This window comes from Vanessa cardui, chromosome 5 (assembly GCF_905220365.1).
Source record: "Vanessa cardui chromosome 5, ilVanCard2.1, whole genome shotgun sequence".
NCBI lineage: Eukaryota > Metazoa > Arthropoda > Insecta > Lepidoptera > Nymphalidae > Vanessa > Vanessa cardui.
The window spans coordinates 4,557,877-4,572,320 of NC_061127.1; the positions used below are offsets into that span (position 1 = coordinate 4,557,877).

The 14,444-nt window shown below is 30.2% G+C and overlaps 1 protein-coding gene across 3 annotated transcripts in view; it reads left to right on the top strand.

Moving 5' to 3' along the window:
- LOC124529859 overlaps nt 1-14,444 on the top strand; it is a 158,217-nt gene that overhangs the window by 72,947 nt on the left and 70,826 nt on the right. For 2 of the 3 annotated variants that reach the window (XM_047103790.1, XM_047103791.1), the window contains exon 1: nt 6,508-6,696. The exons of the other annotated variant lie outside the window; for it this stretch is intronic. The gene's annotated coding sequence lies outside the window, so the exon portion shown is untranslated. Of the gene's footprint in view, nt 1-6,507; nt 6,697-14,444 lie in introns of those variants that run through there. 3 annotated transcript variants of the gene reach the window in all.

A 14,444-nucleotide genomic window follows, 5' to 3' on the forward strand; every position in this document is an offset into this window, starting at 1 on the left:
AGTAATATGTGTAGGATTTTATTTAATACAGTAATTAATAATATAGTTACAGCTTCATCGATTATTGTTTATTCAAAAATTAAATAGCAATTAAGTTAAATAATAATTTTAATATACATTTACTTAGAAGACACTTAAAAGTCATGATATTATACAAACAAATTATATATAAATATATAAATTATCCACAATAACATATATGTACACATTTAATTAAAAATATAGAACAGATAATAAAAAAAACTCGGCAAATATTCATTTAAAATTTTCAAATGCTCATTCTATATATAAATTTAGTCATGTAAAACGTAACCTAAGGTTCGCCGGACATGTTTGGCGATCTGCCAGTGATGGCTTTTAGTGGTTCCGAGATATGCACGTAAGACTATTAGATGTAGATTATGTATGCTTATAGTTTTCACGACTTTAAACATAACGAATTGTGTTAAAAATCGCAATAATTATAAATATTTAATGTATCTATTATATGTCAATATTAGGAGTCAATGTTGCCAGTTTAATTAATTTATAACAAAGGTTACACATATAAATTTGGTCAAGCTCCACTAATCGTAAATCATGTTCTAAATTTAAAATTACTTTTTTTAAATATTTTCTATAACAATTTAATCGATAAAAAACGAGGCCCCTACCGCCACAAAGCAAGGTAAAGCTTTGTGCAAGACCGTCTGAGTAAATACCGTCCACTCATCAAATATTCTTCCACAGTATATAATACTACAAACAGCAATACTCATTACTGTTGTGGTTTGGTTTGAAGGGTGACTGACCTGTTAAAACCAGTGAAGCTACGACAAGGGACTTAGTTCCTATTAACGGGTAGCGCATTGTTAATGTAAGAAATGGTTAATATTTCTTACAGTTCCAAACTGTGGGTGATGTTGACCATTCACCATTAGGTGGTCCATTTCCCGTCCCTTCCACCATCTTCATCACAATAACTTGGATAAAATGGCGACAGCAGACTGAATGCAGAAGACTCTTTCAAGGTCGACCACAGTTTCTGAAGCTGCTTTTGGCCTGCACTGGACTGAAATAAATAGATTGATATGAAATAAACATATTGAATGAAAATTTTACTGAAAAAAAAATACTAATATGAAAGACAAATCGATATTAAATATGTTGTGAACAAAATTATCGTTATAATTCGATACTATAATATACTAGAGAAATAATTTTAATACAGTTTTTTGTTGGTACCATAATTATTCGCCATTCATCCCTAATCCATTCGTAATATGTATAAAGCAATAATATTTGTATTCTGATAAGAATATTGAGTGAATCCATACAACAATAACATTGTATCTCGAGATTAACTGTTGCTTCGATACGGCTCAGTTGACAGAACATCTATTGAGATTTCAAGTTCAAATCTATTCAATGCTTCATTCTCTAAAATAAATTCAAATAATTTCAAAAAATTCTTTGGTAAAGAAGTCATATTATTCAATACAAGATTGTGATAGATATATAGATGATAGAAAAGCGTAGAGTTAATACTTAGAAAAAAAGACTTCTAGGCAGAATATATTACATACATATTTAATTGTACTGACATTTTCTATTTTTATATGTAGAAAAAGAGTGACTGTGTTCCAAACCGGTGAAAGCTTCACTTAATATAGTTTGTAAAATGACTTTTCAAAAGGTTGTAAACTTGAACGCATACTAATATTATAAATGCGAAAGTAGCTCTGTCTGTCTGGCTTTCACAAATTTGGTGCACAAATAGACTAGAGTCTGAGAAAGGACATGGCTACTTTTTTGGAGATATTGTTATACAATGAGGTAAGACCTCTACCAGTCATCGACGTAATATTTTAGGTTAATTTGTAAATATATTCATATTCTATACGAGCAAAACCGCGGGTATATTTTGATTTTCATAAATAAACATTCACATGAAACATGTAACAGTACTGTATTACTTATTAAGCATTACAAACACAAGTACGAACATTAGTAAATTATTTATATGTTTATTGGCTCATGAAAACTGCGTTGTGTTAATAATTTCTATACTTTTCCTAATTAGGATACGGTTTCACCCCTGCGCAGATATTTCCGGAATGGCACGAGGGCGGATTATTTGTAAATTTATTATTTTATTGGTTCTAGTAAACAATTACAGTATCATAATGGGTAGTGAACCGATTGTAACAATCATGTTTGGGTACTTTATACAGGAAACAGTACGTTTTTATTACGAACTAGCTGTGCCTGCGACGTTGCACGCATTTGAATTTACAAAAAAAGTAATACTATTGTTGCCTAAGTTAGTCCCTATTATATCAGTTATCTGCCAGTGAAAGTCCCGTCAAAATCGGTCCAGCCGTTCCAGAGATTAGCCAGAACAAACAGACAGACAGACAGAGCGACGAAAATTGTAAAAAATATAATTTTGGTATATGTACCGTATATATATTTATATATGCATTGAGTAAAAAAGGGCTATTTTAATATTACAAACAGACACTCCAATTGTATTATATGTATAGATAGAATATTTGTCTATGAAGCGTAATTGAAAACTAACCTAATAACTAATATTTCATAGCTTCCAAAATCGCATATGTGTTACAAAAGTTATCGCCGACTTGGTGGTAAATCTTCGTGCGAGCTTGTCAGGGTAAGCACTCGTCACAGTCAGTCAGTAAGACTTTGTACTATTGTGTTCCAGTTTAGTGAGCTAAAGTAACTACGGACAAGGAACAAAACGTCTCCGTTTCCAAGGTTGTTGATGCATTGACGATGTAAGGATGGTTAATATTTCTTACAGCACCAATGTATGTAATGTATGTATCTACATATGTGCAGCGGTAACTTACGTTTTATACAGAATTCGTAGTTTATTTATTTATTAATTTATTTATAGTAAGCGGACGAGCATATGGGCCACCTGATGGTAAGTGGTCACCATCACCCATAGACAATGACGCTGTAAGAAATATTAACTATTCCTTACATCGTCAATGTGCCACCAACCTTGGGAACTTAGATGTTATGTCCCTTGTGCTTGTAGCTACACTGGCTCACTCACCCTTCAAACCGGAACACAACAATACTGCGTACTGTTGTTTAGCGGTAGAATATCTGATAAGTGGGTGATACTAATCCAGGTGGGCTTGCACAAAGCCGTATCACCAAGAAAATTTAAATTTATTGAACTAATAACATACTGAATAAACATTAAAATAAAGAGATCTTATCGCATAAAAGGATGTAGTTTCGTTTAAAAACAAATCATAAAACGATAGTGCTGTTTCTAAAGTATTAGAGCATACAATTTTTAATAAACTTATTATATATAATGATGATATCAAAACTTGTGTGGTATCGAGCTCATGGAGTTCAAAACTCCGTAACCGAACCGTGCCAAGAACTATTCCAACTGGCTGTTAACACAGATTTTATTAGAGATTTAAGATGTTTTATGAAGTAATATTTGAAACGTTCATTGCTAGTATTTAGATAATATGTATATTTAGATTTTTTGTTAAATGTTAGAAGTGTTTTTTTATTCTTTTTATATCTTATAAAATTGTAATTAAAACATATTTAATGTATTTTCGTTGACGTAATCTGTTTATTATCCTTTAAATAAATAAAATATAGGAACATTTTATTATTAAGTTTTAATAAACAAAAATGATATTCAATAGACAGGCGGTGTATACGTTTAGATTATTTTGAACTTTGAGAATAAGTAAGGTATACTCATTCACTGATTTTAAAGTAACCTCATGATTTATTTATTTGTTCATTTTTTTATGGTATAGGTTGGCGGACGAGCATATGGGCCACCTGATGGTAAGTGGTCACCATCACCCATAGACAATGACGCTGTAAGAAATATTAACTATTCCTTACATCGTCAATGTGCCACCAACCTTGGGAACTTAGATGTTATGTCCCTTGTGCTTGTAGTTACACTGGCTCACTCACCCTTCAAACCGGAACACAACAATACTGAGTACAGTTACTTGACGGTAGAATAACCGATGAGTGGGTGGTACCTGCCCAGACGGGCTTGCACAAAGCCCTACCACCAAGTAAAAGATTGTTTAACTTTACAAGCTATAATAATCTATATTAATATTATAAATGAGTAATTTCGAATGAATAATGAGGGCGAAGCCCCGAGCCATAGCTAGTACATAACATATACATATTAATTTACAGTGTTAATATATTGTATGTGTAATATATATTTATAGTGTTAATAATGTACAAAGTATAAACTACATGACTTGCCTTAATGGTTGAAATTTAGTATTGAAACTTTTTAATTATCACTTTTACGAATTCTAAAACAATTTTAACGTTCGAGTAAATTATTAACTCTACACAATGAATTTTATTAAAACTCATTTAACATTATCCACGGGGCGTATAAATATAAACATGTATTATAATAAACAGATTATTTTTTATCGAACGAGTTTTTATCTCATTGAATACTAATTCAAACAAAGAAAATTAGCCCATACTTCGGTAGCTTGTGGAAATATTTCTTAACCTATATAAATTAATTTATTTTTTATTTATTTGGGAAACAAACAATTATAAATACACTTAATAGTAAAAAAAACAAATATAAGAAAAACATAAATCAATCAAGTTTCCACTTAAAATTAATGCAAACAAATGACATATCAGAAAGAGAAAGCATATAATATAGTATAAATAAATTTTGCCCAACGTTGGGACATACCGGATTATCCTGATTGAATTCGTATAAATACATCACAAGATAATCCTTTTATATGTACAATATACATGTACAGGTATATGTTTCATTTTCTAGTTTTCTGAAGCATTTATCGGAGGTTTTGTTACCAGGTGGATATGTATAATAAAGGCACCGCTATTATAACACTACAATAGTATGGGTCAAACTAGCTGAGCAGCATTTGACCTATATAATTTTTGTAGGCAGACATTTTCTTAGTAAATAAGTTATTTCTTATGAATACTATGATCTTGTTATGTTTTTAGTGACGTCATCTTGTTTTGTGACATTTATTTGTTTACCTGTTAAAAGTAAACTGAATTCACATGAGTAGAAGAAGAATTTACGTGAAGCGTGTATGTTTATGGTCTACACGATTTTTTTTTAAATGGATTAAAACCTTCTCGGGCTTACACAGAACAATTTGCCAAAGTTCCATCAAAACCGGCTATATAGCTTAGAAATGCATAGAAAGAGAACGTTCATATTTATTTATACGTGTCTTTTTCATTTACTATAGTATGTGTGGGTTTTTTTCAAATTAAAATCCGTTTAATATGTTGTAGCAGCTTAACCTACTTAGGTTAATATGAACTAAGTCTGAACTAGCTATCTAGAAATGAGCATCGTCCATTAAAAATAAGTTATCGAACTCATCACAAACAGATATCGGATATCAAAATTGCGATCCGAAAAGCAATCATATCGAACTAAAACTTATTCTTATTTTTCTGTACAAGATGAAATATGATAACTATGATGTTCCATTTTTAAAAATATTAATAAAATTAACAATTATGGATTAATTACTAACGTTTTTTTAAGATATATTGCATTCAAATACGTTTAATACTGTAGACTATTAGTGCCCGACTTTCGTTGCACAAACTCTTAAAAAAGTTTGTGTAAACAGTTTTTTTCACACGATTAGCATTTGTTAATGGCAACTTTAGATAATTGTACGTAGTTTTATATCATGATTTATGTTTAACTTGGATATAGTAAAAAAAATTATATACCTAAAGATAAATAATGTATGTTTTGTTTCACTTAAAAAAGTTACATTGTATCGTGTTTGAAAAGTTCTTCAAGAACACGAAAAGCATTAAATAGAAATTATTTTGTGGAAATATTTAATATTCAAAGAAATAAATATAGAAATTTTGATTTTGTTTTCATGTTCAGTAATGTTAAGGTGTTCGTGATGTGAGCGATACCGATTTCCTTAATATGCTCTAATGATCGCCGCAAGTATTTTATTACCCCCAAAACCTTTAAGTTGGAAAATTGTAAATTTTTCGTGACAGTAAAGCATGAAAAACGGCATTCAATTACCATATTTAACGCTCGCTCGTTGCAATTTCATTCACATTTAATTATGATTCCAATAATGCATTAACTCCATTAAAACGGATATAAATAGTGTCGCTTTATTGTTCAACATTGATATATTGAATTTTGATATCTATTTCTCGAAGATAACGCATGTAGCTTACCTTAACAAGGTCAAACGGTTCGACCTGTTAAGCGAAACAATCGAAATTGCGTGCTCTAGTTCCGCACGAAATACCTTGGGTCTGTTGTCTTCAAAAGTGGCATAAATATTCAGAATTATTACGGTAAACGAACGTGCAAAATCAGTGAGGGCACCTATTCATGTGGCGTGCAGTTCGATCGTGGTGAAGCAAGGCGCGGAGGAAACGTCAGAAAAATCGAATTTCCATGCCGGCAGTCGAGGCTGAGGCGGCGCGGCGCGAGCACCGCGCACACAGCGCCCGCGCGCGCCCGACTGCCCAACAGTGCACCGCGTCGTGTTCGCTCGGCACAACCTTCCAAATTTGAAAATATCGAATATCGCGCGCCGTCGATAAAAAATAGTTTCGAAGTTTAACCGGCCAGTGATCAGTGATTTTAATTGTTTTTTTTTAATGTTATCGGTGGGCTAATTAACGGATTATGGGTTTGGCAACGGCCGTCCCGATCACGGGCCAGCTTGTCGCCCTACCACATAAATTCGTACTTTTTTCTATTAAAAGGTGACGTCATTGACGCGGCAAACTTTCGATCGCTTATGAAATTGTTAATCATAACTTCGAACGTACTTTGAACAAAGAATCAACTTGCACTGTCTCACTTCATTGTTTTTAAACTGCAAGAGTTTAATACAATACCTCTGTGAAATATATATTTAAAAAAAATACAAATACTTATAATGATATAAGTAATGATAATATATTGTGTAAACTAAAGCAGGAAAATAATAAATCGTTGTATCTCAAGTCAAAATAAAGTACAATTAGGCCATATATTTTTGTTAACGATAAATTATATCGATAAGATGTATCATTTCCTCTCGTCCTAAATTATTGTCCGATGTCCATTTTGTTAATAACATACTTTATATAACTGAATTTATTGAAACGAAGTAAAACGGACCGTGTCATAGTTTATAATTAAGTTAATCACATTAAAGTTAATTAAACTTTGACCTTCACCGGTCATGTGCTACAAGTTTAAGCAAAAACATGTTCGAATAAAGGGCGTCCAAAAATTAAAAACGTGTCATTTTTTTTAAATAATGATATGACACCAGTCATATTTCGACAATTATTGTTTCAATATTAAGAACTTTTTCGTCGTGTTGATAAAATTAATTGTGAGTATAAAATTTTGCGACGTGTGCCGTATATCAGTAATTCATTAATCAACATCAGTCGGATCTCGTTAGCTAAAGTAAATTAATCAATGACCAGTCCGTATTATATTAGTTATAATTGAAATGACTGATTTGTACGAACTGTTTTAATGATAATAATTTTAAAATATTTATTTTACATATTATTAAGCTATAATATGAAGTGTTTAAATTTAATTTATACAACTAATAACATTGTAAAATAAAAATAAAAGTGTTAAATATACTGTAAAGAACTTTTGGTCTATAGTAATAAATACCTCTGTCGCAAATTTGCTGTGTATTCGTTGACTTTTACAAGGTCGAAAGTATTTGGTATAATTTTGTACTTAAGTCGTTCCTCTTCCAATTCATGCTAAGGGCCAACGCCAAGCTATTGAGATTGGATTAGGATCGATTAGCAATTCCAGCAGTCAAATGCGAAGGTGAAATGTATAGGAACCTACATTTTCTTATTTGTGAATATAAGGGGTTGACGTCGGTCCGAGAAAATAGCCATAGAGTCATAGTGCCATGTCAGTTACGAAGGATAGTGCTGTGTCCCCATGTGATAATGTGTTGAGGAACGATAAGTAACATGTAAGTTTGTTTTTTTTTTATTTATAAATTATACGTTCACTAAAACAACAATAGTATAAAATATAAAAACTTTTTTCTTTTCTAGTGAGGTCTTAGACGTATCGTTCAATGTGAGTAATTTAAACATTCACTGACTGAATTCGATGTGGTTCTTCTCTAATATAAACTTTATAAATAAGTTTAAACGATTACTAAAAGCAAATAAAAATCACCAAGTCGTAAGCTGTTAATAAGTATATATCATATAAAATAGTTTTTACAATCAATCTCCATCCCAATATATAAACAACAACATTTTAACATTTTGAAACTTTTAATATATATTTCCGGCACGTTTTAGCATTTTATCAAAAATCTTAGCTGTTTGTATCAACTAGAACCTTTCATAACACGTCTATTTCTCAAGACTGTCAATAAATACAATGCACGATTTATTGTTCAAAACAGTTTAAACCTTTTAAACTCTAAATATCTACATATACTTAAAGTTTGAGATTTTTGATGTCGAAATATTCTATTCAGTAACTAATCTTTTTTGTATGACTACATACTTGGAACACTCAGACAGAAAATGTTAATGGGTGTTTGTTAAAGATTTTTTTGCTGAGCTATAAGACTAACCACTGGGGTTGAAATACGGTCAGAAAGAAATTGAGTTTTTAATGTATTTTAATTATATATTTAATTCGAAATATGCAATAAACCATTAGTCGAATATTTAGAGGCCGACACTAACGATAGAAACTATTGTTTGAATAGAAAAATAAAACATGAAATTCAAAAGCATTATTTACAAGGTGAGTAAATACGACTACAAAATGACTAGAACAAACGGTTCACAGATTGAAAACGTGTTTTAAGGCAAAAAAAATCGCTTTTATTTTATTTGCCGCGCTGAAGCCTAAACCGTTGCAGCGCTGTTTGTCGGTGACAGCGCTGCATCACATTCTACAACCTGATTTAGTCATGTTCCCACTATTATTTTCACATTTTCAAAGCTCAACTGCATTGTTCTGAAGTTGATGTCTGTCGCGTTTTTATGACATAAGGAAGTTGAAAAATGATGAACAAATTTGATTTATTGTATTGTGTCTCTTTTTGAAACTATTTTTATACTTTTAATAAAGGCACACATGTTTTTTTTTTATATACCTATTCTAAGCTACCTGCTAACTATAATATGTATGTATCACGTATGGAGATAAAAAGATAGAAAATAATTTTAGTTACTTTTTAACGCACGTTTTTCTATATATGATATTGGTGTGCTCTCTTAAAAATTATATTTGCGTATTATAATTTAGTTTGTAAATCAATAGATAATCGAACAAAACATTGTCCGTTAAATGTGTATTTCTAGTAAATATTTTAAATTTAAATTTAGAATATAAAATAAACAATATATACAACAAAAAATAATTGAATACTTATTTGCATTAGCAATAAAACACTAAACTATAACAAGCGTTCAGCTAAAAATAAACTTCGAACGATGTAGGCAAGATTAAATCGTTCAGTTATTACTATAAGTGGTTATTCTTATAACATTATTATAATTCTGATTATTTTCTATATTATTACAATATATATTGATACCGACTTGGTTTGAGTGACTTTGTCGAAGTGATTTTTAATGTATTAAAGGCTTTGGGCTCTCATATAAATACTGTTTAAACGTTAAAGTTACAAAGTCCCTTTCGCACTTATTAGTAATGCTAAAAATCATACAATCATAGACTCGATATTCCATCAACAATTGCTCCTAGTGGTCATACATTGGGTGGTCATACAAAACAATCAATACAAACAATATTTGTTTACAGTCAAATCGGTGCAAGCAAAATAAACATTGAATTATTTGTTATCATTGATTTGTGATTGATTGTTGAATTACCTTTAACATGAATGCAAACAGCTTTCATACGTATTTATATGTATGTCAAAATTAGAGATATCTGTATGTTTGTCAGTGATCTCAAAAACTACTACACAAATCAAATCAAATCAAAATAAACTTTATTCAAGTAGGTTTTTACAAGCACTTTTGAATCGTCATTATACAATTAAGTGAAGCTACTACCGGTATGGTAAGTAGATTCTACCGAGAAAAACCGACAATAAAATCAGTAGTTACTCTTTTTCAACATTTAAAAAATTCAATGTCAATTTAGTTAAATACAATTATTTAAATTAATATATCCTGCTTGGAAGTCAAGAGGTATTAACTCCACGCTTTTTTATCATCTATAAAACCTAACCTATTTCATAATATTTTGCATACATAGCGAAAATGTTTATTGCTTATTATTATCATCATTACGTAAAGAAAATGGTTATAAAATAAACAGTATATAAATTTGTATGTGAGACTCTTACTTACTAAAGCAGTTTTGAAGTACGTAACTTCTGTAGCTCCTTACCGATGTGACCTTCCAGATGAGTTGATCCAATCACGAGGACACTCGTCTAAATAAATTCGTTATTGAGACGAGTCGACAGTGTTCCGTCCGTATTTAGAGACACTCTTATCTTGATGAACCACACGAATTAGACCAACGAGATCAAGGATCCTTTGTAAGGTCATTTGTAAGGACATTTCAGCGAGTGGGTTCTTCCATAATAAAACTGAATATGTTGCAACTTCTATACTATGGCATTCTTATTCGTGAAAACAAAATCGAAACCATCTTCAGCAACTTCTCAAAGGGAAGTTCTCAAAGTGAGTCGCTCGCACAGTCCTTACTATTTGATTCTATGGTGATAGACTAGTGTGCACCATAAGCAGTTACAATCAAATAGCGTATAACTATAGCGTAATAAAGAAAGCAGTAAAATTATCGTTAAGCAATCAGGAAATCTTTAGAATCTTTAGAAAGCATATAATAATGTATGAAATATAGTAATTTTTTATCAAAATTTAACGCGAGTAAAACCGCTGATCGCAGCCAAGTATAACGTAAATATACCAAGTAGAAATACAATCGATCGAATCCTTCTTTGATTCAAGGTAAAAATAGCATTATATGTCTCAATCGCGTTCATTTTTTAATCACTGTTATTAAAATGACATTAAGCATGCTTCGATCAAAATCGTTAAAACTTTTTTATGTTTGAATGTTTAATAAACATCGACAGTGTACACTTACACTTGGTTTGACAATACGTGATATTAAATCGATCTCTCGAGTGACATTGTAAAATGTTTTATGTTAGTAGCTCCACTAATATCACAAATACGAAAGTAAATTGGTTTACATACTGCATATACATATAATGATTTTTTTTCGCAAATATGTAGCTAGCAGGATAGCTACTCCTTAAGACAGATTAATTTATAACGTACCTGGTTTGAATACAATTGTACAATCATATTTTGTAATCATTACTATTTTCAATATTTATGACGATAATTTTTTATTATTATTATCTTTAAGATGGTTATTTACCATTAATTGTACAGTGACACACGTAGACATTATTTTAGAAAGAAAAAACTGTGGCCGTTAACCCTGTGTTAGTGACTATCGCTACCACCTAAATAGTTTACATAAAATTTGATTGAGCTTTTGTTAACACAAAGGGCATAAAATAAATCCCATCATTGGCGGTGCATATTTTTTATGGACTTTATTCATATTTTCACAGACTTCTATTCGATTCTTATTTATACACGGTACATATACAAATTAACATGTTTTTCAATTTTTGTCTGATTGTTTCGACTTATCTCTGGAATTGCTGAACCGATTTCAACGGGATTTTCACTGGCACATATCTGATGTAATAGGGAGTAACTCAAGTCAAGTGCAGGAAGTCGCATGTACAGCTATTTCAATATAATATGCTACAAGAACATTTTTTATTCCATATCAATAGTCTACATTTAAAACGGATGTATATGAATATATTAGTTATTAAAACATTCTCATAAACTGCGTCTTCTGATGAAAGTTTTACGTATGTTGATTAGGGATCTCTCTAGGCCGAGTAGGCTTTAGGGGTGGCAGAACTTAGTTAGGGAACTTTTTTTGTAAATCATTCGGACAATAAACCCACAAATAACTAAACACTTACTTGTGTTGAAACCCTTATTAAAGTTTTTACATTAGTGAATTTCATTAAAAAATGAGCTGTAGCAGGTTATGGTACATATGCTCCTGATATAGATTAATTTCTAATAGTTAGGTATTACAATATAAATCATCTCCTCATTAACTATTATACATATTAATGGAAATAAACATTCGATAATAATAAAAATGGCTAAATGCAGGATCCAAATGATTACTGCTGAAATAAACGAACTCATAATCATCCAGCTAGAATTAACTTTAATTTTTAATTCAATACGAGCCCAATATATTTCCATTAAGTATTAACCGATTAAACTACAAAGCTATTATTAATCTGTAATCTGTGGTCCAGTTATAAAACATTGACTTTTCATAAAACAAAACTTTTGAATAAATAATTTACTTTATAATAGTCTAGTAGGTACTTTATATAGTAAATAAAATATTGTAACTGAACTTTGTTCACAGGGGTTTTATTAAAACACCGTATAAAGTGCCATAATTGATTCATTCGAACTTATAATCTCCTTTACAATATTTGTATATAAAGCTGTATTATAGATTAACACAGATTGAGTTAGTAATCAACTTCGATTTTCAAATATTTGTCGTAATAGCATAGATTGTACATGTAACTTAGACCTCTGATAATGGAATGATTTGTTTTTAAAGTAGCAATTTTTTTTTCGAATAGCGAGTATCATAAAACAATAAGGTGATTGCACTCACGGAATTCTGAACAACCAACATGAGAAAGCTGTATAAATTGTTATAATAACTTGCTTTGTTAAGTACGGTAGAGATGCCTCTCTGTCAAGAAGAGAGCTCGGGAACAGAGATTGAATACCTGTAGAGTACATTATTTAAGCATGATATACAGGGTTATTAGTAATTCGACGTATATCCGCTAGGAGGTGATAAAGGTAAATATTTGCAATAATTTACCCCCATATGCAAAAATTATCAATTTTTTAGTCAACATGTTCTTTTTTTCAAAAAATTATTTAACAAAAAGTATCAATTAAAATCTATTTTTGCACCATGCATATGGGGGCTAAAATTATTGCAAATAGTCACCTCTATCACCCCTAGCGGATATACGTCGAATTACCAATAACCCTGTATATGTGTATAAGTAGACATAAGATAATGCAAATTAAAATAATCACAACTCAAAATCAATTAATATAAGGAAATGTTGAAACAGTAATTGTGTTTAAACATTTTATTACACATTAATAGATTCTAGTGGCTCTATAAAAAGTTCACTTCGTATACAAAACACCACTTGCTTTTTGCGTCGGTGGAAGGAATCCGGCAATTAAACTGTGGAACGTTTTTAACCCTGGTATGCTCATAAATAAACATTTTTCATTTGCATATTATGTGTAACGGTATTTTTAATGCTATAATTTCTATATTTATCGGCTATATTTGTATTTAAAATATTATTATAAATACTTTGTTACTTGTCGTTGCAATTTACAAGCATATGTATGTATATGTGGAATTCGTAAAGATATATTATTATAAGTAGTATATTTATTTACATTTATCAGGTAATTTAAAAATACGTGATGGTGATGATTTTAAATGCATGACGTAACGAAACAAATTAGCGAAGTAATAACCTTGTTATTTATGACATTTAATAAAGTTAAACTTGTTTCTCACAAAAACAAAATAAGTAAAAAACATAAATGTTTACTAAAACTGGTTAATGGAATTATTATGAAAACGTATTGTCTAAAAGTAAATAAATATGTAGACGCTTTAAATAATCACAGTTTTTATAGAATAATGTTTAACGAACACTCATCTGTGCTTGTTGCTCTAAGAGCATAGGATTATTAAAAAATGCCCAATACATTGTGCTATATATTTTTAAACACTATGAGAGATATTTAATTTTATATATGTATTTCAAATGAAAAATTCATATTTTAATACTGAATACATTTATATATAAAATTCCAAGAAAACACCATTACAAATATAATAATGCAGCATTACAATTTCACTGTTTTGGTTATATATGTCGCTTAAATTAAATTACTATAGTCATAGATATATGAGATAACACTGCCTATGACATAATACATATTATATATATTTGATATTAAAATATATAATGATTAATGTAATTTACAAGTTATTAAGCAAGGGAATGTTAAACTCTTTAATATTTCAAAGTATACGAGCATACTTCAACTTCAAATATAAATAAAAAAATATCGTAAGAATTCATATCACAGATAATATAATATAACGCACACAGTTGTACATATCATAACGAATATCATACAAAGATAAAATTCAGGACTATTTCGTAATATAT